The 8,544-nt window shown below is 43.1% G+C and overlaps 1 long non-coding RNA gene across 1 annotated transcript; it reads right to left on the bottom strand.

The window, feature by feature from the left end:
- Positions 1-6,665: 6,665 nt before the first annotated feature.
- LOC147327593 (uncharacterized) lies at positions 6,666-7,437 on the bottom strand. The gene is made up of 3 exons (XR_015130029.1): positions 7,336-7,437; positions 6,934-7,022; positions 6,666-6,819 (listed from the first exon to the last, which is right to left on the bottom strand). It is a non-coding gene; the product is annotated as an uncharacterized LOC147327593 (long non-coding RNA).
- Positions 7,438-8,544: the final 1,107 nt, after the last annotated feature.

Consider the following 8,544-nt stretch of genomic DNA (forward strand, 5'->3'; position numbering starts at 1 on the left):
CCATCACATATAAATTGCTTCAGCTGTATGTGAGAGGTACAGCTCGAGTGAATCCTGCAGGTCCCAAATACTACAGTGTGTGAAGCAAAATCTTGCTATGTATTATTTAGCAGGATACCATTAGGAAATCACTCACTTGCAAATATAAATACACTGAAGTAGCCATAAGAATCCTACGATTTAAAACAGAATAAAAGCTGTCTCTTTCCCTGAGGGAGACAATTAGCAGAAGCACAATCCTCTGTTTCATCTCAGAAGAATCTCCACTTAATCTCTCTGTATTTTCAGCCAGTTCCTGTGCAGTGGCTTAATTCACATTCTGAGCACAGCAGATCCATTGCTGGCTGGCTTTCTTGTGAAAACTTCAATATGGATCTGGGTTCTTTTGACTGACTTTGTACTCTGGAAGGTCACCTGCAGGTTGAAACCAACAGTGTTCGGAAAAGAAAACCCCAGTTAACTTACATCCATTAGTACATGGCTTTATTCAAAAGTAAGATCCCAGTGGGAGATCCAGCATGGGGCCACTTATAAGTTGACAGTTGAAAAAAAACAGTCTGCTTCTCAATTTTTGGGTCTCGCAGTGCTGTTTTGTTTTAAGTAGCTATTTTGTTGTTTCAATGAACTAAATGAAAGTGCATTCCCTCCATGTCACCTCGTGGAGAATAGTCTGGGTCTAAAAAACACTGAGCATCAGGTGCACAGAGATTAAAGTTAAAGTCCCAACTAACCCCCCAAAGCCCCAGATTTGTTTGTGTGTGTGTGTGTGTGTGTGTGTGTGTGGGGGGGGGGGGGGGGGGGGGGGGGTTGTTTTTGTTTTTTGAACTGTGATCTTAAGCAGACATTTATAAACCATTGGATTTTGAGGTAAGCCTTCAAAACCTCCCATAATCCAATACAACATCACCACTTACTTGTATCTGACAGGCCTCTGCAAATTTAGATGACCCCTGCAGGCTTTGCATAGAATTGGGCCCTGATTTGGGGTAATATTTGAGCAGAAGAGCCAATACTTCTTTGATCTAAAAATATTAAGGGAATGATTGCCAATAGTGAGTGGAGATGCTTGCCAACACAGCACAAATGGTAAAGTTAAAAAAAAAAGAGAGAGAGTACTGTGAAACAGTGCAGATGATGCTGGTGTCACGCTGGGGGAAAAGAACCAGTGCTCAATTCCCCCAAGCTTAGAAGAAACAGATAAAGCCAGTGACAAGGCTTTATGTCAGACTCTATTAATCCATGGCTGCGCTTAAGAGTTGGCTGTTAAATCATCTGTGAGTGTGCAGTAAGGTAGCTTAGTGCTGATGTTGCACCTCATTCCACAGATGGGAAAACACTGAACCACCATAAGTGAGGCTTCACTTCCCAATTTAAGCCTCAGAAACTACTGAATCCTCCAACTTCAGAAACTACTGTACTGGCAGTCTCAGCCACAGTGCTACTTTTTCCCAAAAGAGTATGTGTATGTGACATAGTGGAGCAGGTAACACGACGGGTGTTTAAATGTTATGATTAGTGTGTCGTCAGCAGAGATGGGCAGTAACGCGTTACTTGTAACCACTTGTAAAGTAAGGGATTACTATTGCAAAAACGGTAATTAGATTACCGTTACTTTCCCGTAGGAACGCTGCGTTACTGCGTTACTAAAACCGTGATTTTTTTGCAAGAATATCTCATGACAGTGACGTAAGTGCCAAGTTCGTGACAACAGCTGTGTGCAGATCAACAATGGATAATATATTGAGTACGGAGAGATTATGAGCATGCAGCGTTTAAAGCGTGGAAGTACTGACCTTACTTTAAGTTTGATTCCATAAAAAGTGACAAAAACATTAGTGTCCGTTGTGCGTGGGAAGAAAACTTCTTTTTACAGCGAAAAAAAAAACCCTAAACTTCCGAGCAAGCACCGAGCGCACTACGACATAATGGGAAATTCACAGAGAAACTCGCGGATTCTTCAACTGACCGCTGCGGCACACCTTTACAGGTGAAAACAGAGCAAATAGACCGCTAGTCTTTGACTTTATTTATTTTCTGCTGTGTTTGACTTGCATCTATTTGAAAGAGTGAGTGGGTTAAATATTAAACAAATTTCTTCCAGTCAGTGAATGTTGCATATAATTAAATTTTTGCCTGATGCATAAAGTTAAAAGATTAAAATTAATAAAACAAGTTTTAAAAAGGAACTTTTCCATTTGATTCCATTTTGTATGATGGATTATGCAGAAAAAGTAGAACTGGGCTGAAAGAGCTTTATCACCTATTCAGGTTGTAAATCGTATTTTTAAAAAGTAACTAAGTAATTAATTACTTTTGAAAATAAGTAATCAGTAAAGTAACTGGATTACTTTTTTGGGAAAGTAATCCGTAATTAGTTACTGATTACTTTTTTCAAGTAACTGTAGCCTGCATACTTTGTCTTGCTATGCAAGATGCTTACAAACATACATGCAGGTTTAAAAAATAAAGCTCAGATTAGAAGTCTGTTGCTGGTCTTCATTTCATTAGCATTGTGCCTGTGGATGCAAGTGCTTTCAGTTTGTCTACGCTTAAACATCTCATCTATCTTATTTTACTGTTTTGCAGAAGCAGTAAAAGTACTTTGTGTGTCATAATTGGCAGTAGGGTTGTCAAATTACCAGAATTTCAGACGTGATACAGACTTCAACTGATAAAACACACACAAACCCACACACACGTGCAATAAGACTAAGTGCAACACTCTTTTCTGACAAAGCTGTGTTTTTACTCAGTTGTATATAGAATTTGTCTTCTATTTTTATCCTATTGTATATTTTATTCTATTTTATTCTACTGTATATAGTATTTTATGTTATTCTATTCTATTCTGTACAGTTGTGTAGAGTATTTTAATTTTATTGTATTCTAATTTTTGCTATATAACTTTTGCACTGTCCACCTCCTGCTGTGACAAAACAAATTTCCCACGTGTAGGACTAATAAAGGTTATCTTATCTTATCTTATGTTATACCAGGAAAATACTCCACACCATTTTCAATACCACAAAGAAGCTTCTTACCCCATCCTGCAACAACGTAAGTAATAGCTCTAAAAAGTCATTAATTTTTTAACTGATTTTCCCAAATATAAGTTAGATTTATCTAAATAAGTATTAAAGTTTATTCGTTTTACAAATAACTTCAATAATTTCAATACTGTCATGATCCTGGGTCGTTGACCCAGCGTTTTGTGTTTCTTTTTGGGTTCATCTTGTGTTTGGTGTATAAATTCTTTGGGTTGGTTGTCGTGTTTATTATCCCTACCTGTGTCTCCCCTCTGTGCTCCGTTCAGGTCCCTGTGTTTTTGTTGCAAAACAGTCTGGGTGTTTCCGGTTTTACTTTGTAGGTCTGCCTCTCATCATGTCCATTAGTATCAGCTGTGTCCACCCCTGCATGTCATCTCCTCATTACCTAGTGTGTATTTATAGTGTGTGTTGGCTTCTGTTCATCGTCGGATCGTCTGTGTTTCTCGGTGTAACTACGTCTCTCTGCATTCTCCGCTCCCCGTTTCATGCTTAGGTTTGTTATTTAGTTTTCCCAGTCTAGGTTTTTTCAGTCATTCGTCTTGTCTCACTACCTGTTCAGTCGCTCCACTTCTGCAAATAAAACTTCATTCTCATCACCAGTCAACTGCCTGCATTTTGGGTCCTTTTCCTCCTACACCACACGGCTCACGCCGCCAGCCATGACAGCACGATCCGACCATACTATGGACCCCGCAGGCTCCGCCCGTGAGGAAGATATTCTCCGCGTACAGTGTCTGATGAGCCGAATAACCCGCGCCACGGACAATTTCTGTTGGACTAAATGCTATTAAGGCGATCGTCGAAGGAAATCCTTTCCTTCGTGAGCTTTCCTGCTATGGAGATTTCATGGGAGAATTAAGCCGAGGCCAGGAGGCGTGGCGGGCTCGGGAGCGGTCAGAGCACGTCGATTCCCGGAAGGCCTCGCTGCAGTCGCAGCCGATGGAGATCTCCGCAACGCAGCAGCAGACTTTACCGCGGAGAGCTGTTTCCGTGCCGGTGCCAAGGAATTCTTCAGCCTCCGCGTCCCGCTCTGATCACTACACACCTGCCTCTTTCCTCGCGGCTATGTGGTCAGACGATGAGGAGCCAGCTTCCTTTTCCCCTTCATCACTAGCCTCCTCTGTCGTCTTCTCCGCATCCTCCTCCCGCAAGAAACCGCGTATGCGCCGCCAGCGCTCCTCTCCTCAGCTGGACTCTGAGATTATGACACAGCCAGCTGTGGTGAGTGGTAAAGACTGTCTTTCTGCTTTCTCCGAACTGCAAAGTGTTACCCCAGAGACTGAATCCAAAGTTTCTATGGGCTCAGGATCAGATATCACTGTCTCAGTTAATGCTGAAGCGGCAAAATTAAAGACTGTGGTTTCGGAGACCATTTTTTCCAGTCCCAGGGATTTAAGGGGCTCTCTTCATGCACCCTCTGAATCCAGGGATGCTTTAAAGGGTACGGTTAATACTGACTCCAGGATTGGAGATGCTAGCCCTGTTTTTCAAGGGACTGCGACCCCCTCCGGGGCCTCCCCAGAAGCTGAGCCACCTTCCTCAGCTGATTCTGGACCCCTGGAGGTTAAGGAGCCAGGGCAGGTCGTTCAGGAGCAGTCGCCTTTCCCACTGTTAGCACAGCAGTTAGCTCAGTCTCCAGCATCAGCTGCTCACTTGCCCTTAGCTCAGTTACCAGCTCAGGTTGCAGGTCAGCTATTAGTTCCACCACCTGTTCAGCCATCACCTTCACCTACTCCTCCTGTACATGCAAGCCAACCCATAACGGACAGTTCAACAACTTCTTACTCTAAGCAGAGAGACAAACCCAATAACAATGGAAACATTCCTCAAGAGCTGGCCAGTTCTGAGACTGAGACACACTCCAGGGCCTCCCCAGAGGCTGGGTTTCAGCCCCCAGCTGACTCTGGACCCCTGGAGGTTAAGAAGCCAGCTGAGGACTGCACCGGACTGTCGCTGCGTGAGCTGAGTCACTGCTCAGTGCAGCTGCAGTCTGCTATATGTTTGCCAGAGGCCTGTGTGCCTGCTGGTTCTGTTGCGTCCCTGCCAGAGGCCCGTGGGCCTGCTGGTTCTGTTCCGTCTCTGCCAGAGGTCTCCGCACCTGCTGGTTCTGTTCTGTGTGTGCCAGGGGCTCCGGTGCCCACTGGTTCTGAGACTGTTTTTGCTGGGGGGCCCGAGGGGCCCGTCCAGCATCCTGCCTCGTCAGCTGGAGGGCCCGAGGAGCCCGTCCAGCCCCAAGACTCGTCAGCTGGGGGGCCCGAGGAGCCCGTCCAGCCCCAAGACTCGTCAGCTGGGGGGCCCGAGGGGCCCGTCCAGCGTCCTGCCTCGTCAGCTGGAGGGCCCGAGGAGCCCGTCCAGCCGCCAGCTGCAGCCTCATCATCCTTGCCAGCTGCAGCCTCATCATCCTCGCCAGCTGCAGCCTCATCATCCTCGCCTGGTCCAGCGTCTGCTTTGGCTTCATCCGCTTCGCCTGGTCCAGCCACTGCTTCATCCTCGTCTGGTCCAGCCACTGCTTCATCCTCATCTGGTCCAGCCACTGCTTCATCCTCGTCTGGTCCAGCCTCCGTGTCTTCAGCATCGCCTGGTCCGGCTCCAGCCTCCGTGTCTTCAGCATCGCCTGGTCCGGCTCCAGCCTCCGTGTCTTCAGCCTCGCCTGGTCCGGCTCCAGCGTCCTCATCAGCCTCCCCAGATAGCAAGGAAACATTGAAACAATGTTGAGTCAATATCAGGCTGTGTCATTGAATCAACGTTGAAGTGTGACGTTGACCTAACGTCACTCTTGCACCCTTTTTTAACGTTGAAACAACGTCAGGTTTTGATGTTGAATCAATGTTGAAACCTGACGTTGATTCAACGTTATATTTTCTAATACTGCTGACATTGAAACAATGTCAGATTCTGATATTGAAACACTGTTGAGCTATGGTGTTGATTTTCCACCTCTTTCGCACAGTTGCTTTTTATTAAAACAACAGTTAAATCATGACTGGAAATCTACCTTTCTTTATAGGTATTTTAACCAATACTAAACTACTGCATGTTTCCATCAATACTTCAACCACCTAAACACATAATTGTACTTATTCCTCAAATTGGACACCCTTTATAAAAAAAAACCCAAATGTCTCACAATGTATCATGTCAATATTAATATCCTAAAATAAGAAAGCATTGCATGTGATGTAACAGAGAAAAAAATAAACATAAAAAGGTCAATAGGCATGTTTCGTTTGCTAAATACTTTATTAAAAGACAGTTTCCTATTTACGTTTATACGATTCACAGAAGTTTGTAATTTTTTGCATGATGTGCGTCCTGCACCACCCAAACGATCTGGGGCGTATCGGAGCCATTTCTGCACTGCTTGTGCAAAGACAAACTCGGACATAGTTTGCCCCTAACTGCTGCGTCAGGCTCCAATCAAGGCAAAGCGTCTCACCTATAGACACATTTTAAGAGATGGAATTAGCGTGTCTCATGTCTTAAATGTGTATGCAAGTGCTTGTGTGTTTAATCAACAAGCCGTTGTTATGTATTTAAATCACATCTGACAGCTATTACACTTTATAGTTACAAAGTGTACATAACCTTTATATACTTACCATTGCCTTGTTTGCCTCTTGTGATTGAAGAGCTGGCTCTGCATTGTTTAGCTCCTCAATGTTGTGCAAGGGCAAATCCAGAGGCAGTACCCCAGCATCTACCGATTCATTGCAGCCGGTATTGCGGATGGCTCTGACCTCCTCACGGAGTTCGTTAACAGCTCTCGTCAGGTCTGACAGAAAAAGATAATTTTTTTTTTAAGTATTTAAGAATACAGACAACTTATCAAAAGTTTCCTTGTGTCACACACAGATATGTACAAAGACACTAGACAGTATTTTATTACCTGGTATTTTCACTCGAGGGGCCTGGGGAAACCATTTTTTTGTGGGCTGATCATCCTCTGAGTCACTATATGTGTACAGGGGATTTGGTCTAAAGAAAAAAAGTTGAAAACGGTCATAAGTAATTACAAATGTGCTTTTGGAATATTTTTTCCTAAAGTTACAGTTTGATTTATAACAACACACACAGGAAACAGATGTGCAAGAAGGTACAGTATACAAGGAATTTTTGAAGTGCACAAGTGTACACGGCTTTGCATTTATAAAAAGTTTACAAGCTTCCACTTTTTGGACTATATTATGTGGTGATATTGCAGTATGCAAGCACCACAGATATGTATAAAAGACAAGATCATAAATTCTTAGCAATCAAAGATATGTTTGTGAAATAAAAAAAGTTTTACTTGTGCTTTCTTTTATGACTGGTCTGAGTTTCAGCTTCGGACTGAAGGTCAGACGTATCACAGTGTTCACTTAGATATTTCTGAAGACTGCGTTCTGCTTCGTGAAACGTGTCTGGAAGTACAAACACAATGTATGGCCAGACATAAATTAGGACACGAAAAACTTGTTATTGTTACATTTATACAACACCAATCCAGATGATACCCACCATGGCTTATTAGAAGTCGGACTGGTGCATAGGTGAGCCATGTTGCACCAGGATGAACTCTCCTCTTTACTGCGTCGTGGATCCTGAATGTGTCTCACGGAGGATATGGAGGCCATGACAATTTCTCCCCATTTATCCATGATCTAGGGACTATTTCTGTACCACCAGTGCTAAACTGCACAATGCACCAGTCTTTCATTTTTATCTTTTTTTTTAATTTGGAGTCCTTTTTTGCCCTGTCTAGGATAAACAGGAAACAGATAATTACAATATATTTCATAGTCACTACAAAACTTGATCTATTGATTGAACTAAATAATAAATAATAGCTTAAAATGTATATAGGCAACAATTACAAGCAAACCCGTATATGTAAGCATTGAAGATAATAAAATTAACAGTATTTTGTCTAAGTCTGCCATTGTAGGAATTCATGGCACCGAGACAAAAACTTGGCGCACAGTGTGGCGTCAAAATAGGCGCACACCTTTGACGCTGCATTTTCTCCGTCTTCCTCGTCCACACGTAAATGCTAAACGCAGTTTACGTGTGGACAAAAGGTGCAAACGCAAGTTAGGTGAGCGTGCAGCGTAAAGTTAGGTGAGCGTGCAACGTAAAGTTAGGTGAGCGTGCAACGTAAAGTTTGAATTGAGTGCGAATCGAAGCGGGTGCTCTCCAATCATTAAAAGTAACAAAGTCATTGAACACATTTATACAGTTACCTTTACGTTTATCAATCATATATCACAGATTTACAATTTTTTGTAGTACTATGCTAAAAAGCAACCACAGAGCGAAAGTCTGGGTCAAGCGCCGAGGTGACGGCAAGAACAAAGGAACCCTCGAAGCGTTAAAGCTAGCTTTGTAAGGGAATATAACGGAAAAGTATGAAACTAAAATGTTTTCTTTGTTGATAGACTTTGTTTGCAGTGCAATTTATTTGTTGCCGGATTGTAAGATGAAAGTAGACACAATTTCGGGCTCCCACATTTTATCCGAA

The sequence above is a fragment of the Aulonocara sp. 'chitande type north' Nkhata Bay genome, linkage group LG6 (assembly GCF_057382095.1).
Source record: "Aulonocara sp. 'chitande type north' Nkhata Bay isolate Kocher_YH1m ecotype deep benthic linkage group LG6, A_spYH_male_GT1.1, whole genome shotgun sequence".
Taxonomy (NCBI): Eukaryota; Metazoa; Chordata; class Actinopteri; order Cichliformes; family Cichlidae; genus Aulonocara; species Aulonocara sp. 'chitande type north' Nkhata Bay.